General features: G+C 35.1%; 1 protein-coding gene across 2 annotated transcripts in view; it reads left to right on the forward strand.

Moving 5' to 3' along the window:
* Nucleotides 1-20,814, forward strand: part of KCTD8 (potassium channel tetramerization domain containing 8) — a 263,345-nt gene that overhangs the window by 74,728 nt on the left and 167,803 nt on the right. The gene's annotated exons all lie outside the window — the stretch shown is intronic.

A 20,814-nucleotide genomic window follows, 5' to 3' on the forward strand; every position in this document is an offset into this window, starting at 1 on the left:
TCATTGGCCACCATTTTTTCTCCACTCCTGAACATTGGTCTGTAGGAAGTTACAGAAAATATTTAAGATATGACAAAAAGGGTATCAATGACTCACCATGCAATTAGATTTCCTTAGCAGAGATTTGAAGAAATGAAATAAATTCCATCTAAGACTTTTCTGGCCAAAATTATATTCACCAATTTATATTTTGTTCAGTGTTAGCTTTTGAGATAACTCTGTTATAAATCACTGTATAAAATACTCATATTTAGAAAACATATATAAACATTTCCAGATGTTTTCTTTCTAATGAATAAAAATTATTTCATGCAACTAAAAGTTAAATACATGAGAGACAGAGAAATGTTCCCAGAATACATAGTAATTTGGTAGAGTTACATGTCTGACTTGTCTACAACTTATCCTTTTTTTGTAATTTGGCAATCTTTACCTGTTTAAAAGGTCGAATATTAACCATAGCAGCACTTATTTATTTCTAGACATTCTATAAAGAGCACAGGTTTTTTTTTCCCCTTTATCTGTCTGTCTACCTATCTCCCTGGATCTACAGTCACAGTTTTTCTTTACACACAATCAAATAAATGAAAGTCGTTATATTGAATCATTCTTTATTAATCTTAGTATCAAAGTTGACATAAAACATCTAATGTTTTCTTAACTTTTCTTAGAAATCAGGCTTTCTGAGAGCATGTAAATACTGATAGTCTGGCATCTTTGCTTCGTTTACTATATTCACCACATGTCTTTGAATGTGAATTCATTTCTGATTAGTACATATGTCCCATATAATGATATTTTGTGATATAAGAAGATGATCCTCTTTATTTTGGTTGCTTTTTCTAAGGAAACCATAAGAAAGCAAAATTTTAAAATGATGTCTCATTAATGTGAATACCCATGTTGAATTGAAATCTAAGAACTTGTCAAAGCCTTGAAGCCATTTAACTCTTCTTGAAAAAAGGGTTATTTGGGGAATTATTAATTCTTATATATGATTTGGTCCAAGTTATTTTTATCACTGTTATTATTATTTAATTAGCATAACACGGTGGGAAAATATGCCCTTTGAAGTGAGATAAACCAGGTTTCAAATCCAAGCTTGAAGTAGCTTTCTGACTTTAGGAATATCAGGCAATCTTATGAAGCTTTGCTTACTCAGTGTTTAGCTGGATATAAAGATTGATAATTCATTGATTTATTGTTTTGATAACAAATGAAATAACAAATGTGAAATTTCTGTTATAGAACCTGGCACATATAATAGTTAATTATCCCTTTAAAAATATTTATTGGTAAATTTTTCTGTAGCTTCTAGATCTGCTAAAATACAGGAAAGTTTCTTCTTACCTCCTGCCAGCACTCCTCTCCATTTTGATTGTCTTGTCTTGTCGAAGAGCACTTTTACTTATTTTTTTGCATCAGCCTACACTTTAAATTTGGGCCTACCATCTGTGTATGGTAGAAACCTGTGTGATTATCTCGGAAGTTATAGGTAATCTTGGCTAACAAATATTGACCATGGTCTACATGATAGACTGGTTTGGAGGCTTGCCCCATTTCTTTTGGGAAGACCGTAATATCTGTCTAAACTACTTTGCATTATTTCTAAAGAATAGTACTCGGGGAGAAATAGACTTAGATGTCTTTAACCAAGCCCGACCTTTCCGTGCCACAAAGGAGGTGTGTGAAATTTTACGGTGTCTAAGGATTTTATAATGACTGATTGGATGTCTGAAATGTGGGTGAGAGAGGGAGAAGGGAGAGTGAAGTAAGAGAGTATGAGGCCTGGGAGAGAAGGCAGACAGGAAAAGGGGGAAGAGTCAGATGGGAGAACAAAATCCCGTCAACTGTTTTCTTTCATTCATTTATTCGAAACATATTTATTATCTGTTTGGCACCAGGAGTCATGTTAGTCTGGAGCATAAGGTGATAGTTAAGTGACAAAAAAATAGCTGACCTCATATGGTACTTTGGATGGGTCAAGTGTCAGAGTAAATGCTTTAAAAAATATTAAATCATTTTAACTTCATCACAACCCTTTGAGGTGGATATCATTATGATCCTATTTTACAAATGAGGAAACAGAAGAAACAGGTTAAGTACATGCTGTCATAGAGACCCTGAGTGTCAGTGCTGGGATTTGATCCCGGGCAGCTCTGGAGTCCTCCCTCTTAACTGCAGCATTGTACTGATCCTGCCTGAGGATCTCAGTCCATGAACACTGTAAGGGTAGTGAAGGAGAGGGACAGTTAGTAGACATTTGTTAGAATGAAGAGCATGAGAAGATAAGGGAGCAAATAGGAAAGACTTCTCTCCCATGGTTCCTGAGTTTGGAAGGGATTCCCAAGAACGTGAGGTTTTTGCCCACCCATGGTTGAGTGGAGATCACTCACGTGAGGGAAAGAAGGAAGCTCAAGAAAAAGTGAACTCCATTAGTAAATATAAATATTTCACATTTATTTTATATAAAAGCAATAGTATTTGCAACAGATGTATCATTCTGTATTATTGGATGGAAAAGTGTCCTCTGTTGTTTTACATGAACTGCTAAATCCTTCCCTGGATTTCCAAGAACCACTGATACAACTGGGATTTTAATTATAGTTGTGCTGTAATGAAAGATAATGTGGGTAGTTTCTCTGTAAGCATGCAACTTATAGTGGTGTCCCAGGTTTTTTAAAAGAATGGAAGCAATGTCTCTGAAATGTGAACTGGTTTTCAGAAGCATAAATTAAGACACAAGTCTGTGCCTGGAAAGGCATCGTGTTATTGGCTTTAAGACCTTTTCTTTCCAACACAGTGAAGGATGTTTATTAATCAGAAACTCAGTGGATTTCGAAGTGAGTTTGTGAGTAAAGTGAATGAAGAAGAAAAATGCTCCAGGCTTCTTTCCATAGAGATAAATAATCCTTCCAAAGATGTCCTCTTTGTTTTCTTTGAATGCTTTACCTCCCTGCCTTCCCCTTCCCCTTGTTTCTGTGATATGAATCTGCTCCAGTCTTAGCTCCTTCATAAACACACTTTGATTCCTTCTGTCTCTACTTAGATCCTGTACCTTCCTCTGCACTTAGCATTCACATCCCTATTTTGTCTGCTTCATGTCCCTATAATTGTTAGTTCATCTGTTTGTCTTTCTTCGGACTATGAGCCCCTTGAGAGCAGGGACTGTATTTTATTCAGTCTAGTGGATTGCATGACACATTGTGCTTATTAAAAGTCTGAATCACCTAATACCAGTAAAATATTATCTAGTGGGGGATGGTGCTATTTCAACTAGAAAAAGCAAATGCATGTCTCCTTAGAAAAACAAGGCTTGTTACCAATATTCACCAATATCCCCCCATCCCTTTTTTTAACCATTTCTTTTTTGTTGTTTGTTTGTTTTCAGCGTAATAGTATTCATTGTTTTTGCACCACACCCAGCGCTCCATGCAATACGTGCCCTTTCTATTACTCACCACCTGCTTCCCCAACCCGCCCCCCCCCCCCCCCGGCCCCTTCAAAACCCTCAGGTTGTTTTTCAGAGTCCATAGTCTCTCATGGTTCATCTCCCCTTCCAATTTTTCTCAACTCCCTTCTCCTCTCCATCTCCCCATGTCCTCCATGTTTTTTGTTATGCTCCACAAATAAGTGAAACCATATGATACTTGACTCTCTCTGCTTGACTTATTTTACTCAGCATAATCTGTTCCAGTCCCACCATGTTGCTACAAAAGTTGGGTATTCATCCTTTCTGATGGAGGCATAATACTCCATCGTGTATATGCACCACATCTTCCTTATCCATTCGTCCGTTGAAGGGCATCTTGGTTCTTTCCACGGTTTGGCGACCGTGGCCATTGCTGCTATAAACATTGGGGTACAGATGGCTCTTCTTTTCACTACATCTGTATATTTGGGGTAAATACCCAATAGTGCAATTGCAGGTTTTTTTTTTTTAACCATTTCTTGGCCAAGATTGGCCTCAACTGCAGAACCAGCAGAACGTAGCTGTAAATGCTGCCGAAGTTCTCCGGAGCTGAAAAACAAAGCTAAAGCAACATTTAAAAACTGGCCAAAAAACTAGTCAAAGAATTGGGAAGAGAAGAAAGCCAATTCTTTTGGATAACTGACAAGCAAGACACATTTATTTCATGATCATAATGAACTTGGGATGTTACCCATTTTACCATGTGGGTTCTAAAGCACAGCAGGATTACAGTTCACAGTAATGCTAACTAAAGAGAATTAGTTTTTACAATCTGGAATTTATTTTCAAGTTTGCTTGTATGTGGGACTGGGATCACAGAATCACAGAATATACAGGTTGTATTCTGCCTTCTTCATTTAATATTTTGTTGTGAACAATATCCAGTGCTCTTCCTAGTTTTTTGACGATATAGTTTTAATGACTGCCTATATTCCATTCATTTATCAATTGTTCAGTGCATATTCCTGTGCCGAGCAGTATATTGTACCTCAGTGATACAAAAGCCAAAAGATAAAACCCCTGCTTTTGTGAATTTATTTTAAAGAGGTAATTTATGTGGCCAGTACCATTGGTGGGCTAACTCAGCGTTCATTTCTACCTCCTTCTCTCTACTTTCGGGAATTGAAGCTGGAAAAGAATTACACTTTTCGTACTTCTCTTTCAGGGAGGGTTGGCAGTGTGACCCAGTTACGGCCTCTGGGATTTCTGTAGAAATCTTCTACTGGATTTCTGGGAAGATTTTGCTTTTTTGGTGAAGGGGATGGATGTATTCAGATTTTTAACGATTATCCCCTTCTGAAAGAATATATGATGTGTGAGCTACATCCGCCATCTTGTAACGAGGAGAGTACAAGCACCATTCTGAGGATGTCAGAGCAGAAATACAGAAAAATCCTGGGATCCCGCTGGGATTGTTGAGCACCCAAAGCAGTGCCAGCTACTGTTTATCAGTAGACTTATTATGTGCGAAAAATGAACTCTTAATTGTCCATGACTCTGTTAGTCAGATTTCCTGTTATTTGCGGCTGAATAGAATCCTAATGTTACATATCACTTAGCCAACCTGCTATATCAATATCTTTAGGTTGATTTACATGTTTTCCAATTTTTAAATTAGGCTTTAACGAATAATACCACCCAAAATTTTGAGCCCATTTCTAATTATTCTGATAAAATATACTTCTAGATGTAGAAGTGCTGGATACAAGAGTGATTCTTGATGCATTTTGGCCATATTTCCATCTTGAAGTTTCGAGTCAGTTTACAACCTCAGAGATGTGAGAGCATCCATTTTAAATGACTGGTACTTCTAAACTATACATTTCAACTTACTGTATCCTTTCAATGACAGTAAAAATTTGAGTTCAGAAAATGGCCCCGTGTACTCTCTGTGAGAAAGCGAAGTTAAAAGAAAAGTAGTGGGACACCAATGGATCCCCAGGAACCTTGTATAAAAGGAGAATATTTCCTCCTGTCAACTCCATAGGTGGAAAAAGAATGCAATCTTGCTATTTGAGATGCAGAAACAGAAAGAACTGCAACGTCAGGAGACACTTGTTCTCATCCAAATTGTAGTTTCTTCACCATTCTGAAATATCTCAGTAATTTTTTTTTTCTCAGTAAATTTTAACCCAGAAGACATGTTGAGGATTTGTGTAAATTCTGGGGATATTCCAGGCAATGGGTATGGTATTATTAAAAACAAAACAAAAACGAAAACCCTGCAAGGACACAGTAAAGAAATGCCAGTAAAAGCAACTGTGTTCAAGTTTTATCATCTCTTACCCGATTTATTAAAAAAAAAAAAAAGTGATTATCAGCTTAGTTCAGCAGAGCTCAGAGGACTTCATGTTTAAGTGCTCTATACTTTGCCAGCTTTCTCATACAAAATGTGTAAATCCAGCTAGCATACTGGAATGGTTATTTTTTCCTAAACATACTCTTACTGGGTTTCGAACTATATGGGATATATACTGAGCTAAATATTATGCATAGCTTTCCTATATAGAAGGCAAAAAAATCTCCTTTGGGAATTGTTTTCTAGAAGGCTACACATGACCTAATTAGAAATAGATAACCTTAAAGGAGCTTCAGTAATCTCTCTCCAGTCAATTCCTGCAGGCTCTGCTAAGAGAGTACTTCTCCCTCTTTAATGCTGTTCTATTCCATCATAGAGCTCTTTTATGTCAGTAAGCACTCTAACTTTTCTCCTTTAACCAGAAAGGAGTATTTTCATTCTGTGTCTTCCTTACACTGGTGTATATTCAGTTACCACTTGAGTAGAGTCGCTGGCATAGAAAACCTGGACAACCAGCTTGCATGCAACTTTGCAAAAAAGGACAGAAGGAGATGAGCAGTGTCTATGCTGATGACTCACTGAAGTCCAGTCAAGTGTAAAATCATGTTAGAAGCAGCCCAGTCCAGATACTGTAATGTGCCAGAAGGTAAGATTTCTAGAAAGTATATTTTCATAATGATTATGAAAACTTTGATCCTTTCCCAAAATATCATCATTGCCCTGCATATTGAACAATAACTCTGGTTTATGTTGCTTTCTCTGGAACAAGTGCTTTTGAAAATACTGAAGGGTAAAGATGAGTCTAACAGGATTTGTTGTTGGTTGTTTCTGGGCTCACCTCTTCACCTTATAGTTTATATAACATCTTTTCCCTTCGAAAAACCTGTTCCTGTTCTGGGTGCCAAAATCCGCATTTGTCTTCCTCCTACAAATTCTAGCAGTCAAAGGAACCTAAAACATAGCTTATTCTATCTGTATTTATAGGGGTTCTTCATACATTCAGTGTGGTCCTTCACTTAATTTCACTGAAGTGTAATTTTGTCACTGGGCACCCTGCTGTTAGCTTAGTGTAACTGAGTTTCAGCAGCCCCTGGCTGAATTCCGGAGTATAGCTCATGCAGAATCTGATTTGCCTTTAAGATAAATGTAAACCAGACACTGATGAAACTTCAGGAAGCTTTATGCAGTGTATTTGAAATCCTGGTTTCATCCTTAATCTCAAAGATTGGGCATGAGTGCTCATATCAAAGGATTTCAGCTCATTGCTTTTTTGATAAAGCAACCACACAATTTTCTAAAGAAAAAGATCTCCCCCCCCACTTTGTCAGTTTATTTTGTGGTGGGGGGTCCCTATCACAGTTTCAGATAGTAACCTACAGGGATAGTTTGAAAGATTGTATACAAACATGAATATCTTTGAATGGGTGATGGCTTCTCTGCTGCCATTTGCTGTGTTTTATACATCCAACAGCTGGAGAAATATTTAAAAGATGGTCTGCCTGGATCATCAAACATACAGTCAATAGAAAAGAAACCCTGACATTATTTTTTTCTGTAGTGGCTCAAAGATTTTCAATAATGCCAATATAGTTAATTGAATAGATAGTGACATTAATTCTAAGTTTCAAGTATGCTGAGGTCCCTCAAAAAGTTGACTCTTGAGAGAAAGTATCTTTGACTCTTATTTTACTTATATTTAAAAATATTAAAAAAATACTTCTTTGTAAGGTCAGTGGTCGTCTGCGGATACGTGACTCCTTGTTGTAAACTTAATGTACAGTGCAAACACTGTAGGCTGATGAGCTAAAACTGGATCTGGTAATGAAGGATGAGCCATTGAGAACTTCATTAATGTTGAGATTGATTGGTTGATTGATTGATTGATTCATTCATTCAGTGAGTTATTTGTTGAGTTCCTTCTGAGTACCAGGTCGTATGCTGGCAAAGCAATAAGTAAGCAAAAATAGACATGTTCCCTGTACTCTTGGAGCTTGCTGTGAAGTAGAGGAGAGGGGTACTAATCAAATAGATCATGTGTTGCCATTGTGATAAGAGCATCAAAAGAGGTACATGATGATGTTATGTGGTTGCCTAATGAGGGATTTCACCTGGTCTGAGAAGTCAAGATGGGCTTCACTGAGGACTTGATGATTGAAATGACATGTGGAGGGAAGCAGAAGTTAACAGGGGGAATAAGAAAGGGAAGAAGCCGCAGCCTATCTAAAGAGCCTGTGGCAGAGGGGAGCCCAGCACGTCTGAAGGGCTAAAGGAAGGAAGATAGGAAGGCCCGGAGTGTGGAGAATGTGGCTCACTGTGAGGCTGGGAATTGGGTGGGTAACAGCCACTCAGGCTGGGTCTTAAAGTGTTTTATCTTTATCTTGAGAACAATAGGAATTCATTAAAGGTTTTTAAGCGGGTGGTTCAGGGAGCAGGATAGAACACATATGATGTGAAATTCCTCTCCTAAAAGGACCACTCCTGCTGTGGGGGCAAAAAGAGCCGGAAGACCAGGATGGAAGTGTGTATATACCTGCCTTCTGTTTAGGGCTCTGGAGGACTTTACAAATGACAGAAGGGCAGGAAGGGGAAGACTGGGTTTGCTAAGCAGAAAAGTTAAGAATGTTAAGCAGGTTTTCAGAAAACCACAAGGACCATTTTTAAGTCCATATCGGGTTACAATGAATTATGGATACAACACTTATTATGATAATAATTATGAGTCAGTAAGGTATGTTAATTCATATGTAAGCCTTCCTTCATAGGTAGGGAAGGGTAAGTCTTCCCTCATGGAGGTCTTACATGTAAGCTCTCTGGTTTTGTTTTGTTTGCTTGCTTCTTTGTTTTAATTATTTTTTTTTCTAGTTCCACATTCTTAAGTAAGATGTGAAAACAAAAGCCAAGATTCATTTCCAGCTCTTTCTTTGCACCCAAACACACACAAGGAAACACATACATATGCATACATGCAGAATATTTTTGTACATACATCTTTTTATCCTTGTCTGATTATCTTTTTTAGGATAAATTTCTATATGACATTACTGGGTCACTTTGTGTACACATTTATTTATTTATATTTTTGTATATGTTAATTTTTTTATTTGAGTATAGTTGATATACAATGTTACATTAGTTTCAGGTGTACAAGGTACGGATTTGACAAGTTTATAAGTTATGCTGTGCTCACCACAAGTGTAGCTACCATCTGTCACCGTTCAATGCTATTTATAGTATCTTTGACTATATTCCTTGCATTGTACCTTTTATTCTATTGTCTTACTCATTCCACAGCTGAGTTCCACATTCCACATTTCTGTATCTGTCGCTGCCTCTTACCCATTTTGCCATCCTTGCTCCCCTTCCCTCTGGCAATCAATCATTCATTAAAATTTCAATGTGTTTATGAACTATCTGTCCTCCAAAAAGCTTGAAACAGTTTATGTTTTATCAGTTTGGGAGGTGATTTCCATTTTATCACATCTTTGTCAAGGCTCGATAGATACATTTTTATTCTGATTATTGAATTTTGCCTTTCTGATAGGTCACAGATTATTTTTTTTTCCCTGTTTTCATTTGCTTTTTAAATTTTTAGTTGATGTCATGTTCTCAACAGATCTGTAGCACATTTTGGTGTATTCATTTTGCTTTTAGGCTCCATTTAAAATAATTAAATATCTTTAAAGTATTTCTGTGCTTAATATAATATATCCTTTCTCTGTAGACTTTGGAGTCAACTTTTTTATTCAGGGACAGTACAGGAATTTCAATGGAACCAGATGCAATCAACATTTAAAAGGCATTTTTCTTGATGCTATTATACAAAGCCCTATTTTTCTCAAGACTAAACAGTTCACAAGTGTTTTATCTAATCTTTAAAACATTAATAGACTTCATTTTTTTAAGAAAACTTCTAGGTTTACAGAAAAATTGTGCAGAAGACAGAGTTCTCATATGCTCAACACCCTCTCAACAGCATTATCCCTGCTATTCTTGCATAAGTCTGGTACATCTGTTATAATTAATGAACCAGCATGGACACATTATTATTCAATATTGTTTATAACTTATATTAACATTCACTCTTGGTGTTGTACAGTCTATAGCTTTGGTAAATGCATAATGTCACAAATCTACAATTATAGCTTCGTACAGAATTAGTTTTACCACCATAAAAATCCTCTGAGCCCTGCTTATACATCTGTCCTCCTCTTCTCACTCCTTGCCTGAACCTCTGGAGGCCGTTGATATTTTGTCTGTTTTTATTGTTTTGCCCTTTTCAGAATGTCATAGCATTAAAATCCATATAGTATGTAGCCTTTTCAGACTCGCTTCTGTCACTTAGCAATATACATTTACGTTTTCCTTCATGTCTTTGTGTGCCTTGATAGCTTATTTTTTTTCTTCTTATCACTAAATAATATTGCAAACCACAGTTTGTTTACCCACTCACTTACTGAAAGGGATCTTGGTTGTTTCCATAATTTGGGGACATTCTGAATAAAGTTGCTGTAAACGTTTATGTGCAGGTTTTTGTGTGGTTGTAAGTTTTCCTTTTTTTTTTGGTTGTAAGTTTTCGACTCATTCGTATAAATTGTAATTGCTGGAGTATATGGAAAAACTATGTTTAGTTTTGTAAGAAGCTGTCAGATGGTCTCCCAAAGTGGTTGTGTCATCTTGTTTTCCCACCACCAATAAATGAGAGTTCCTGTTGCTCCATATCCTCACCTGCTTTTGATACTGTCAGTGTTTTTGATTTTAGCCATTCTTAAAGGTGAGTGTAAGCACATGTTTTAATCTGCAATTTTCTAATGACGTATGTTGAACAAATTTTCATTTGCTTTGCTTATTTTCTGTCTGTATATTTCTTCAGTGTGGTGTCTATTAAAATCCTTTTACCATTTTAATTGGATTTTTTTATTTTTATATCCGTGAGTTTTAGGAACTTTTAATATATTTTGGGTACAGTCTTTTATCAGATATGTGTTTTGCGAATTTTCCCCATAGATTGTCTTTTCTTTCTCTTAATAGATTCTTTCACTGTGCGAAGTTTTTAATTTTAATAAAATCAAATTTATCTTTTTTTTTTCTTCTTTCACCGTAGTGTTTTGGTGTTGTATCTAAAATGTCATTGCTAAAATCAAGGTCATCTAAATTTCTCCCATCTTATTTCTAGGAATTTTATAGTTTTGTGTTTTATATTTAGGTCCATGATCCATTTTGGAGTTATTTTTGTGAAAGTTGTAAGGATTGTGGTTTTATTGTGGGTTTTGTTTTTGTTTTTGTTTTTATTTTTTACTGTGTGTATGTCCAGTTGTCCAAACACCACAAATGTCCATGCTTAGAACCCTAAAACACCGCTGTGTTGTTGTTACTAAAACTACAGATTTAGATGTAAACGTGAATATTTTGCTACTTCTGAATAGCTTACTTGAAAGACAAAAAAAGTGACTTATGTTTATTCTAAGAGTCTTTAATTTAGGATGAGATCACTAGCAGGAACACTTCCATAATGTACAATTTTAATAGAACTGGTGTGTTATTTAGGAACACACAAAGGACTATTCAGAAGTTGGTGCAAAATTATAGCTGTGCCTAGAGGAAAAATTATGTTTCTTAACATCTCCTCTGCCTGCCCTGGTTCTTCTTACAGCTTCTCATTTTACTCTAGTCTGTGATCTTTGTCTTTATTGGCTTGCAGTGAACTTCATTCACTGATGCTGGAGGGAGAGTTTCTGTTAGATGCCCTAGCTCCTGATCCATACCCTTGGAGACTGGTTGTAGTCTCAATATTAAAATGTGCAGGAATACATCAAAGATACATTTTTTTAATGTTCCCCTTTAACCTTAGAATAAATAATTCGGAGGTATTTCTTTTAGTTCCTAGCTTTGATATGACTTACAATGGAATAAAAAGACAGGAGTTTCAGTTCCTTTTAATGCTTCTCTTCTAATAGTTCTGTGATTTGATACCATGGTGACAGACATGGAGGAAATACTTGGGATTAATGATGCTTTCAGTTGATTTGCAAAAGAAATGTATTTTTAATTCCTCTAGCTTCTTGGTTAAATTACCATCTTGCATATGAACTCCTGGCATAAACAAATTGAAAATACTGATTTCAATAAATATTTTAATCCAATAGCATGCACCATGCTTATGGTTGCCTAACTTTACCAGGTTATTTTAACCCAAATTATAGAGACAACAACAATAAAGAGAGTAAAGCAGATGGCTTACATATTATGTCTTATAACACTTTTCGTATTTAGAGAATTACTTTTAGAATTGCTAAGCTCTTTCTTAGTATTTAAATGTCTGCTATTTCTTAAAATGTTTTTGGTCTTAAGTGGGTTAAAGTTTTAATGTATTTTATTTTACCTTTAACGCAGAAAGAAATAGCCACTTGAAATTATCCAAGTGTTCCCTTTATGATACAGCAAAGAAGTTGTGTAGACTTTTTGCAGTGTCCTTTGACTTTCTTTCCCATTATTTTCCTATGACAACCTTTGCAGGTTTCCGCTTCAACCTGGACTTATTTTTGTGACTTCTTGATGTCTCTGACTAAAGTCTTTCCTTGAACTGTTTTGCCCCACACTCTACATACTGATCTTCCACAAACATTACTCTGTTCCTATTATTGTAGTAATTGTTTCTCTATTGTGGTGTAGAAAGAGTATGGATTTTGGACTAAGGGCTATGTACTCTCCAAGCACTTTTGGAAGCATTCTGTAATCTCGAAGGCTCACTGTCCTTAACTATAGAGTATTGTCAGCACTCTCATAAAAGTTGGCATTATGATGAAATGAAAGCAGGGCTTGTTCCCTTAATACTTGTCACCTGTCTAAAGAAAACAGTCCAGAGTTCTTATCTTGGCATATGAAATCATCCAAAATTTTTGCTCAGACAAGCTTTCAACACTTAACATTAATTCACCTGTATGTGGCCATTAGCCAAAACCTACACAGAACTTTCCAGTTCATTAGAGTGACCTGAAATGACATCTCCAAATTACTGATCAAATGTAGCCAGCCTAAAATGGCCTTTTTCTTCCTGATATTTATAGGACACTGATATTTGTTTTCTTATGACACTTAACAATGGCTGCTTTAAATAATAATTACTGATGTAGAGATCTTCTTTTAAAAAATTATTTCTATTTATTTTTTAATTTAAATTAAATTAATTAACATATAGTGTATTATTTGTTTCAGAGGTAGAGTTCAGTGTTTCATCAGTCTTATGTAATACTAAATGTTCATTACATCATGTGCCCTCCTTAGTGTCCATCATCCAGTTACTCCATCCCTCCCCTCAAGCAACCCTGTTTGTTTCCTATGATTGTTTCTTATGGTTTACCTCCCTCTCTGATTTTGTCTTGTTTTCTTTTTCCCTCCATTCCCCTATGATCCTCTGTTTTGTATCTTAAATTCCACTTACAGGTGAGATCATATGTAAGTGTCTTTCACTGGTTAACTTATTTCGCTTAGCATAATTACCCTCTAGTTCCATCCATGTTGTTGCAAATGGCAATATTTCTTTTTTTTTTTTTTTTTTGGATGGCTGAGTAGAATATATACTACATCTTCTTTATCCATTCCTCTGTCAATGGTCATCTGGGCTCTTTCCATAGTTTGGCTATTGTGGACATTGCTGCTATGAACATTGGGGTGCAGGTGTCCCTTCAGATCACTACATTTGCATTTTTGGGGTAAATACCTACTACCCTATGACCCAGCTCTTGCACTACTATTCTTAAATTTTTTTAAAGATATATTTGTTTGAGAAAGAGAGGGCATGAGTGGGGGGTGGGGCAAAGGGAGAGGGTGAGAGAATCCTAAGCAAACTCTGCTCTGAGAGCAAAGCTTGACATGGGGCTCAAACTCATGAGCCTGAGATCAGGACCTGACCCAAACCCAATAGTCAGATGCTTAACCTACTGTGCCACCCAGGCACCCCCATAGAGATCTTTTCTAAGAGGTTGTGAGGTACTCAGCTGCAAAGCCAGTGTTCTACTCATGCATCCCTATAGCACTGAGCCCAATATCAAACATTAAAAAAAAAAAAGTTTTTAATAACCATTTGGGAATTAAGGTATCATTTACCTTTTTAATATTCATCATTGTCCTACTACTTCAATTATCTCTTAGAGATTTTTTTCTTCATTAAATCTTTAAAAAATTGTCAAATTTTGGGTAATTTGTGGCTCAAAAGTACTTATTAGACCATTGCAGAGTGATATCACTTTGGGTATTATTATTATTATTTAGAAAATTAGCTCAACTGATTAACAGCAGAAATGTCCTTTAATGTATCGGAGTTTGACAAATCTATACCCATTAAGTAAAAAAAACAATCTGAGGCATTGCTAGTTAATATTTCATATTTTTAAAATATCTAGGTTATTTTTGATCCCATACCTCCTGAACACGTGAGACTCTATTGTATTATTGAACGAGTGTCCTTTTCTTTAGAAGAATATGTTCAGCAGTGCCTCAAATAATGTATAATACCTCATTAGAGTTATTGCAGTGATGAATGAATTATGCCATTGAAAAACCTGGAATAAGAAACATCTGGGAAGAAAAAAAAAACAACTCATCTTGCTTGAGATTAGGTAAGCATAAGGCATATATGATAGCTTTCAGTGATACTGCTCAGGAAAATCCTGCTTTGCACTAGATAGAGAATGAAGAGAGGTTAACACATTTTGAGGGAAGGAGAGAGGAAGAGAAAAGAGCATTTGAGGAAAGTGAAGAAGAAATTTTGGGAATTAAATGGAAAAATGCCATGAAATATAAATGCACAAAAGGCCCCCAAATAAGAGGATTGTTCCGGGATTGCATCTTTAAGAGAGATTTAATGTCTATCAATGTGAAGTTTAAAAACTATTACTTGTGCATTTATTTAACTGTTAATCTTAAAAAAAAATAAAAACCTTTCAATACTAATTTTTTATGACTGCTTTCCTTAAAGTTTTCCTCAAGGATTTCTGTTTTCACTTTGGTTAGTTTTTAATGAATTAATTAAATATAAGGATTGCCTTTCCATTCTCTTCCGTGATACTCCTGGCTATTTGAAAAAGAACGCTCAATTTATCTAATAAATAAAACACTTGGGATGTCTGGGTGGCTCATTTGGTTGAACATCCAACTCGTGATTTCAGCTCAGGTCTGATCTCAGGGTTGTGAGAGTGTTGGGCTCTACATTAGGCATGGGGTCTCCCTCAGAGTCTTCTCTCTCTCCCTCCCACTTCACCCCTCCACCACCCACCTCTCTCTCTCAAAAGAAAAGACTTGTGATGAGCACTGGGTGTTATATGTAAGTGATGAATCACTAAATTTTACCTCTGAAACAAACAATATTACATTGTGTTAATTTAACTAGAATTTAAATAAAAATTTGAAACAAACAAAAAAGAAAACATTTGTTCAATGGTCCACCACTCAAGACTTGTAGAAGATACAAGAATAATTAAACCCATCCATTACTATAGCTGTTGTTTTCCTTCTGGCAGGTTCAATTCTATTTTTCCTTGACTGCATCTAAGTTTTCTTTAAGAATTTTGAGAAATTGTCCAGGCAAGGTAACTCTAGGATCCTGAGATGTCACTGATAGAAAGCAAGCCATACACAATGTGCAAAGCCTAACAGGAAGCAGGTTCTTCATTTCTTCTGTCCTTTCTCTAAGTATACATAAAGCAAATAAACATTTTGTAGTTTCTTACAGAATTTGGATAGTGGATATGAAGCAATTTGGATAAGTGACTTTTTCATTATATTACATTTATAATTTATATGGTCCATAAATCCCTTTTTATGAATAAAATGCTTTTTAAAATAGAAAACATTTAGGTGTAGGATTATTGTAAGCATCTATTTATTGGAAAAATTCACTGAAATATCCCCAGTTCCCTTTATTGTAAGGATAAATACTTTTGCTCTTGAGAGATATGTGTATGTACCTTCAATAGTAATAATCAGCTGTGTTTTTAACCCTGATGAAATAATTCATTATCCCTTATTTTTTTAAAGACACATGTATATATCTATTCACTCTATAATACATAAAGGTAGAATAAAAACATATAATGTTGTTAAGCTATATTTCTTCTAATTATTTAGGGGAAAACTACATGCAGGTTTTTAAAAATAAATGTCTTGTCTGGTCTCAGTCTGGTCTTATCTGATCTCAATCTGATCAATGTTGAATTTATTCAGAATGGTCTTTAGAGATTTTGCCTAAGCCTAGAGAAAATATAGCTGTTCTACATGGGTTTAAACTTTGAATTAAGCCTCACAAATAGTAAGACCAAAATAGCAGAGTTAAATAACTAGAGAAATCAATGATATTTGCATAAAATGAATTAGAGTGTTTTGAATTTTATATTACTTCAGTACAAGAAAATATACATACAGAAGCCGTTCCACTAGTATTTCCTGTATACTTCATTTCCTGCTCGGTCTCTGAGGTTTGCTTACTGTCCAGTCTACAAATAACTGATGACATGGATGATCAATACATTTTGTAAGTGATGTATTGAAAACTTAATTCATTTTATTCCTATTACAAGTTTTCGCCTTCCATTAATTTCAATAAAATATCAATAGGGGAAGAAAATCAGACAATTTGATATGTTAGGGAAAGCCAATTAATAGAAGGAATGGTGTATTAAAATCTTCCTAAATAAATGATTCTAGGTAAGAGAAAAAATGAAATCATAAGAAAAACAAATATTTATGTAACAGAAGTTTTTACAGTACTATTCTATTACTATTTACAGTGTTCTACTGTATGCTGTTCTACTATATACTAATATTTGCTACTGTATACTACTACTAAAATATACTATATAATATTTTATACTCTTCTATATATACTATAAACTAATATATTCTATTCTATTTACAGTCCTATTTTATTAATACACGTGGGGACTTCCGAATTAAAAACTATTATTTGGAGAGTAAAAGTTCTAATTTTATTTATTTTTTATTTCAAATTTTTATTGGCATGATTTATATTCAGAAAAGTCTCTAAAGCAATGTTATACACTATTGCAAAGCCGATCAATACCTGTGCCTCCACATTCAGGACAGGAAATAGATCTTTACCCTTTTAATCACCATCTGCGCCTTGGCCTCCCAAGGTAATTTTTATGTTGACTTTAAGGTTACTAATTTAATGTTATTAATTTCCTTCTTTAAAATTTTAACTCTCAAGGGTATACCCCTAACCATGTTTCGTTGGCCATTTTTTGAAGAAATGGAGTCATCCGCTATGCATCCCGGCCTCCTACACTCAGCATCATGATATGGAGCCATGTGTGCAGCTGTATTTTCTTGCCTTTCATTGCTTTAAAAGTATTTATCATGTGGCTACTTCACAGTTTTTAAAATATGTTCTGTCGGTGGACATTTGAGTTGTCTCTGGGTTTGATCTTCCTGTCTCTTGGGTGTACACTTAGATGTGGAACTGCTAGGTATATGTGTCTTCAGCTTTAGTCGATAACACCAAACTTTCCAGAGTAGTAGAACTGTGCACTCCCACCAGCCATTTAATATTTTCCTCATTACTTCACCTCCCTACCAACCATGGTATCTGTGAGGTTTTTAAACTCTAGCCACTCCAGTTGGTGTGCTCTGGTATCCCAGTGTACTTTTAATTTGCATATCTGATTAATTAGGTTGAGTTCCATTTGCTCATCTGTGAAATATTTGTTTAAATCTCTTGCCATATTTTTCTACTGGGTTCTCTTTCTTTCCCCCCTCTATTGATTATGATTGATACACACATCCGCACGTATAAAATTCCTGTGTTTGTTCTATCTGATGCAAATATTTTCTCTCAGTGTGTGGTTTTACTCCCTTCATGCTGTCTGCTGGGAACATAAAGAATTAATTTTTATGTGATCCAATTTATCAGTCTTTTTCTTCATGGGTTTTGCTTATTGTGTCCTGTTGATGAAATCTTTTTCTGCCCTATCCTATACTTTCCTATATTATGTTCTAGAAGCTTTATTGTTTTGCCTTTTACATTTGCTCTATAATTTACCCAGAATTGATTTTTATGTATTATGTGAAATGTCTAGTTTCATTTTATTCCATGTGGATTTTAAATTGTCCTAGAATCAGTTATTGAAAGAGACTGTCCGCTCCCCACTGTATAAAATGATATGAAGTGATAAAAATCAATTGTCTGTATATGTATGCATCTGGTAATGAACTCTCCATTTCATTCCATTTGTTCACTTGTCTGTCCTTGTGCCAATCGTCTTAATTGTATTTTTGTGATAACTCGTGATATCCCATAGAGCAAGCCTTTTTGCTTTGTTCTTCCACAGCGGCGTCTTAGCTATTCTTGACTCTTGTATTTCCACCTTTTAGTATCAACTTGTCAAATTACACACACACACTTCGCAAAGTTGTGATTTTTACTTGGATTCATTCAATCACTAGAGCAAATTGAGGAGAATTAATGTCTTAAAATCTTGAGACCTCAAATCCATGAATGTGATCTCTCTCTCTCTAGTGTTTTAGATCTTCTTTATTTTCACTCAACATAATGTTGTATTTTTCTGTGAAGAGGTCTTGTGCATTTTTATGAGATTTAATCCTTGTATTTTATTGGTTTTCCTACTGTTGTAAATAGCCTGCTTTACAGACATTTATCTAGCACTCTTATAAAACTATGTATTTCACATCTTTGTGAATCTTTGTAAAATTATTTTATATATACCCTATGTATCTAAATTCAGTACTTTAATTATATGCTTTGTCACTACCCTTCGATATATGGATTTTGGCTTCTAGCAACAAACTAATTTTGGCTAAGTTATGCAAAGGAGAATTTACAAGAAGAATGTAGATGAAATTACAGATTTCTGGGTTTCTGGAGATCTGTTTTGGAAACAACTGAGAACCAAAGCCACCCCAATGTCCTTGGAGCATGAACTAGAGTTTGAAAGTATGATGCCTTTGTGACAGCTTTCCTACCCCTTTTCTTGTTTATGCTTGCATCTTTTCCTCAGTTGCAATATTCAAGGCACAGAGAATTTACTTCACCAAACTTAGATCATTTCCTGATTCTCTTTGTGTTGAGGGGAAGGGAAATTTGGTCCTTGGACTTATTTAGTGTAGGGAGCAGTTTCTGAGAATTGTCTTTCCACTAATGCTACACACATTGGGAAAGAGAGAGCAGAATATAATTCCTCAAAAGAAAATTGGGTTCTTTTAAGAAGAAGGTTTGAATGCTGAGAGCAAAACCAACAAATAGTCACTTCTCTTCAGGAAGATAATAGATGACAGTTTGTTGTCCATCAGGCAGTTCTTTCTAAAGTTTATTAGTAAGTGATTTACAAAGTGAGGATATACACTGTGACAGGGTTTCTGAATCATGATTGTTGTTGTTATTCTCTACTGTCTCTCCCTCCTTCTCCCTCCTCCTCCTCTCCTCCCTCTCCTCTAGCCCTCACCTACTCCTCTTCCTCCCACCCCTCATACACCCCATCCCCTCCCTCTCCTCCTTCTTTTCTCTCTTTCTCTATCTGTATCCCACTGTTATCCCTTATTGATTTTAATCTGTCAAAATAGGATAATTTATAACAAAAGGGTTTAATGAAGCAGAATGTTAGAGAATTAGGAAGTCAAGTCTTGGTCTAATTATTTAATTTTTTTCTTTAGAAATTTGTATTGTAAAGCAAACTAAGAGAAATGTACTCTATAACTTAATTTCTCCAGGAGTTAAAATAAGGCATATAACATTTTATTTATCTATTACCACCACCATCATCATCATTATTATTACAGAGCAGTGAACTTCAGCTAGTTGGTATTTAACTCTTTTTGCATTCTAGAGATGCCCCCAAATTCCAGCATGTTACTCGCAAAATGAGTAACTTGCTGTGTAGGTTTTTCCAGGTGTTTTAGGCTTGTGGAGATTAATTACATTTGGGGTAACATTTATATATGGCAGGACTAAATGTTACAGTTATATGGCAGTCTACTCTACTTTAAAGAGACCTCTGAGATCTTTTAGTTCAATCCCTACCTAATGAGGGGACTTGGCCTGTATCTCTGGAATTTATTATGTAGTATCCATTGAAAGTTTCCTGGGATAAAAAATGGTACTCTTTGAAACAGTCTTCTCTGTTATTGGACAGTGCTAAAATCACATTCTTCATCAATTCTTTAAGATTCAGTGACACCAGTTACTTTTGATCTATTCTTTTATGAATGTAATTTAAACATTTTTTTAAATAAGTGATGTTTCTTTTTTTATAATCAGTGTTTTTTTTTTAAACTATGTCGGTAGTAGAAAGTTTTATGAAATAAAAAGTGCGATTTTAGAAAAGTCTTATACCACTAAAGTAATTCTTTCTTTATACAATTTCTGCATTTCTAAGTTCAGCCTCCTGGAGCAAGGCAATGTGTCTGTCTACTCTTTCTTCACATAAAAGCACTGCAGGTGTTTGAACACAGCCATCATGTCCTCATTGGTTTTCTCCCTTTCTTACTGTGTCATGTATTTTCAGTTGTTAAAATAAATATTTTAAGTGCATATAATACATCTTTAAAAGAGAAAATAAAACTTCTTAATGTTTTCATGGAAACACTTGCATGATATTTGTGCAATTTGATTTTATGACCTAAATTAAGGACAGTACTGAATAGGCTTGCTTGACATTCTGAATCACATCTCAGCTAATATTGAGTTTTTAGGTGAAACCTCAGTATGAATACCTGAAGGTACCATTTATATACACAAATGGCATTTTTGTTTGGGACACTGATTTGATTAAAAAAAACCATAATTTTGTCATTAAAATGTTATGTGCCTATATTGTTAAAGATTTCTACATAACAGAACTGGTAATAATAATTCTCCTTTTATGATAGCATTATTTTAATTTGTAAAAACACTGCATTGAAAGATCCTGTAAGTGCCTGTATTAATACATGTATCACCTCTTTAATGAATAAAAGAAGTATCCTTTCAAGGTCGCGTGCATGTACTCTAGTTACCATGAAAATAATTAATAGCAAA

The sequence above is a fragment of the Meles meles genome, chromosome 2, assembly GCF_922984935.1.
Source record: "Meles meles chromosome 2, mMelMel3.1 paternal haplotype, whole genome shotgun sequence".
In the NCBI taxonomy this organism is placed as follows: Eukaryota; Metazoa; Chordata; class Mammalia; order Carnivora; family Mustelidae; genus Meles; species Meles meles.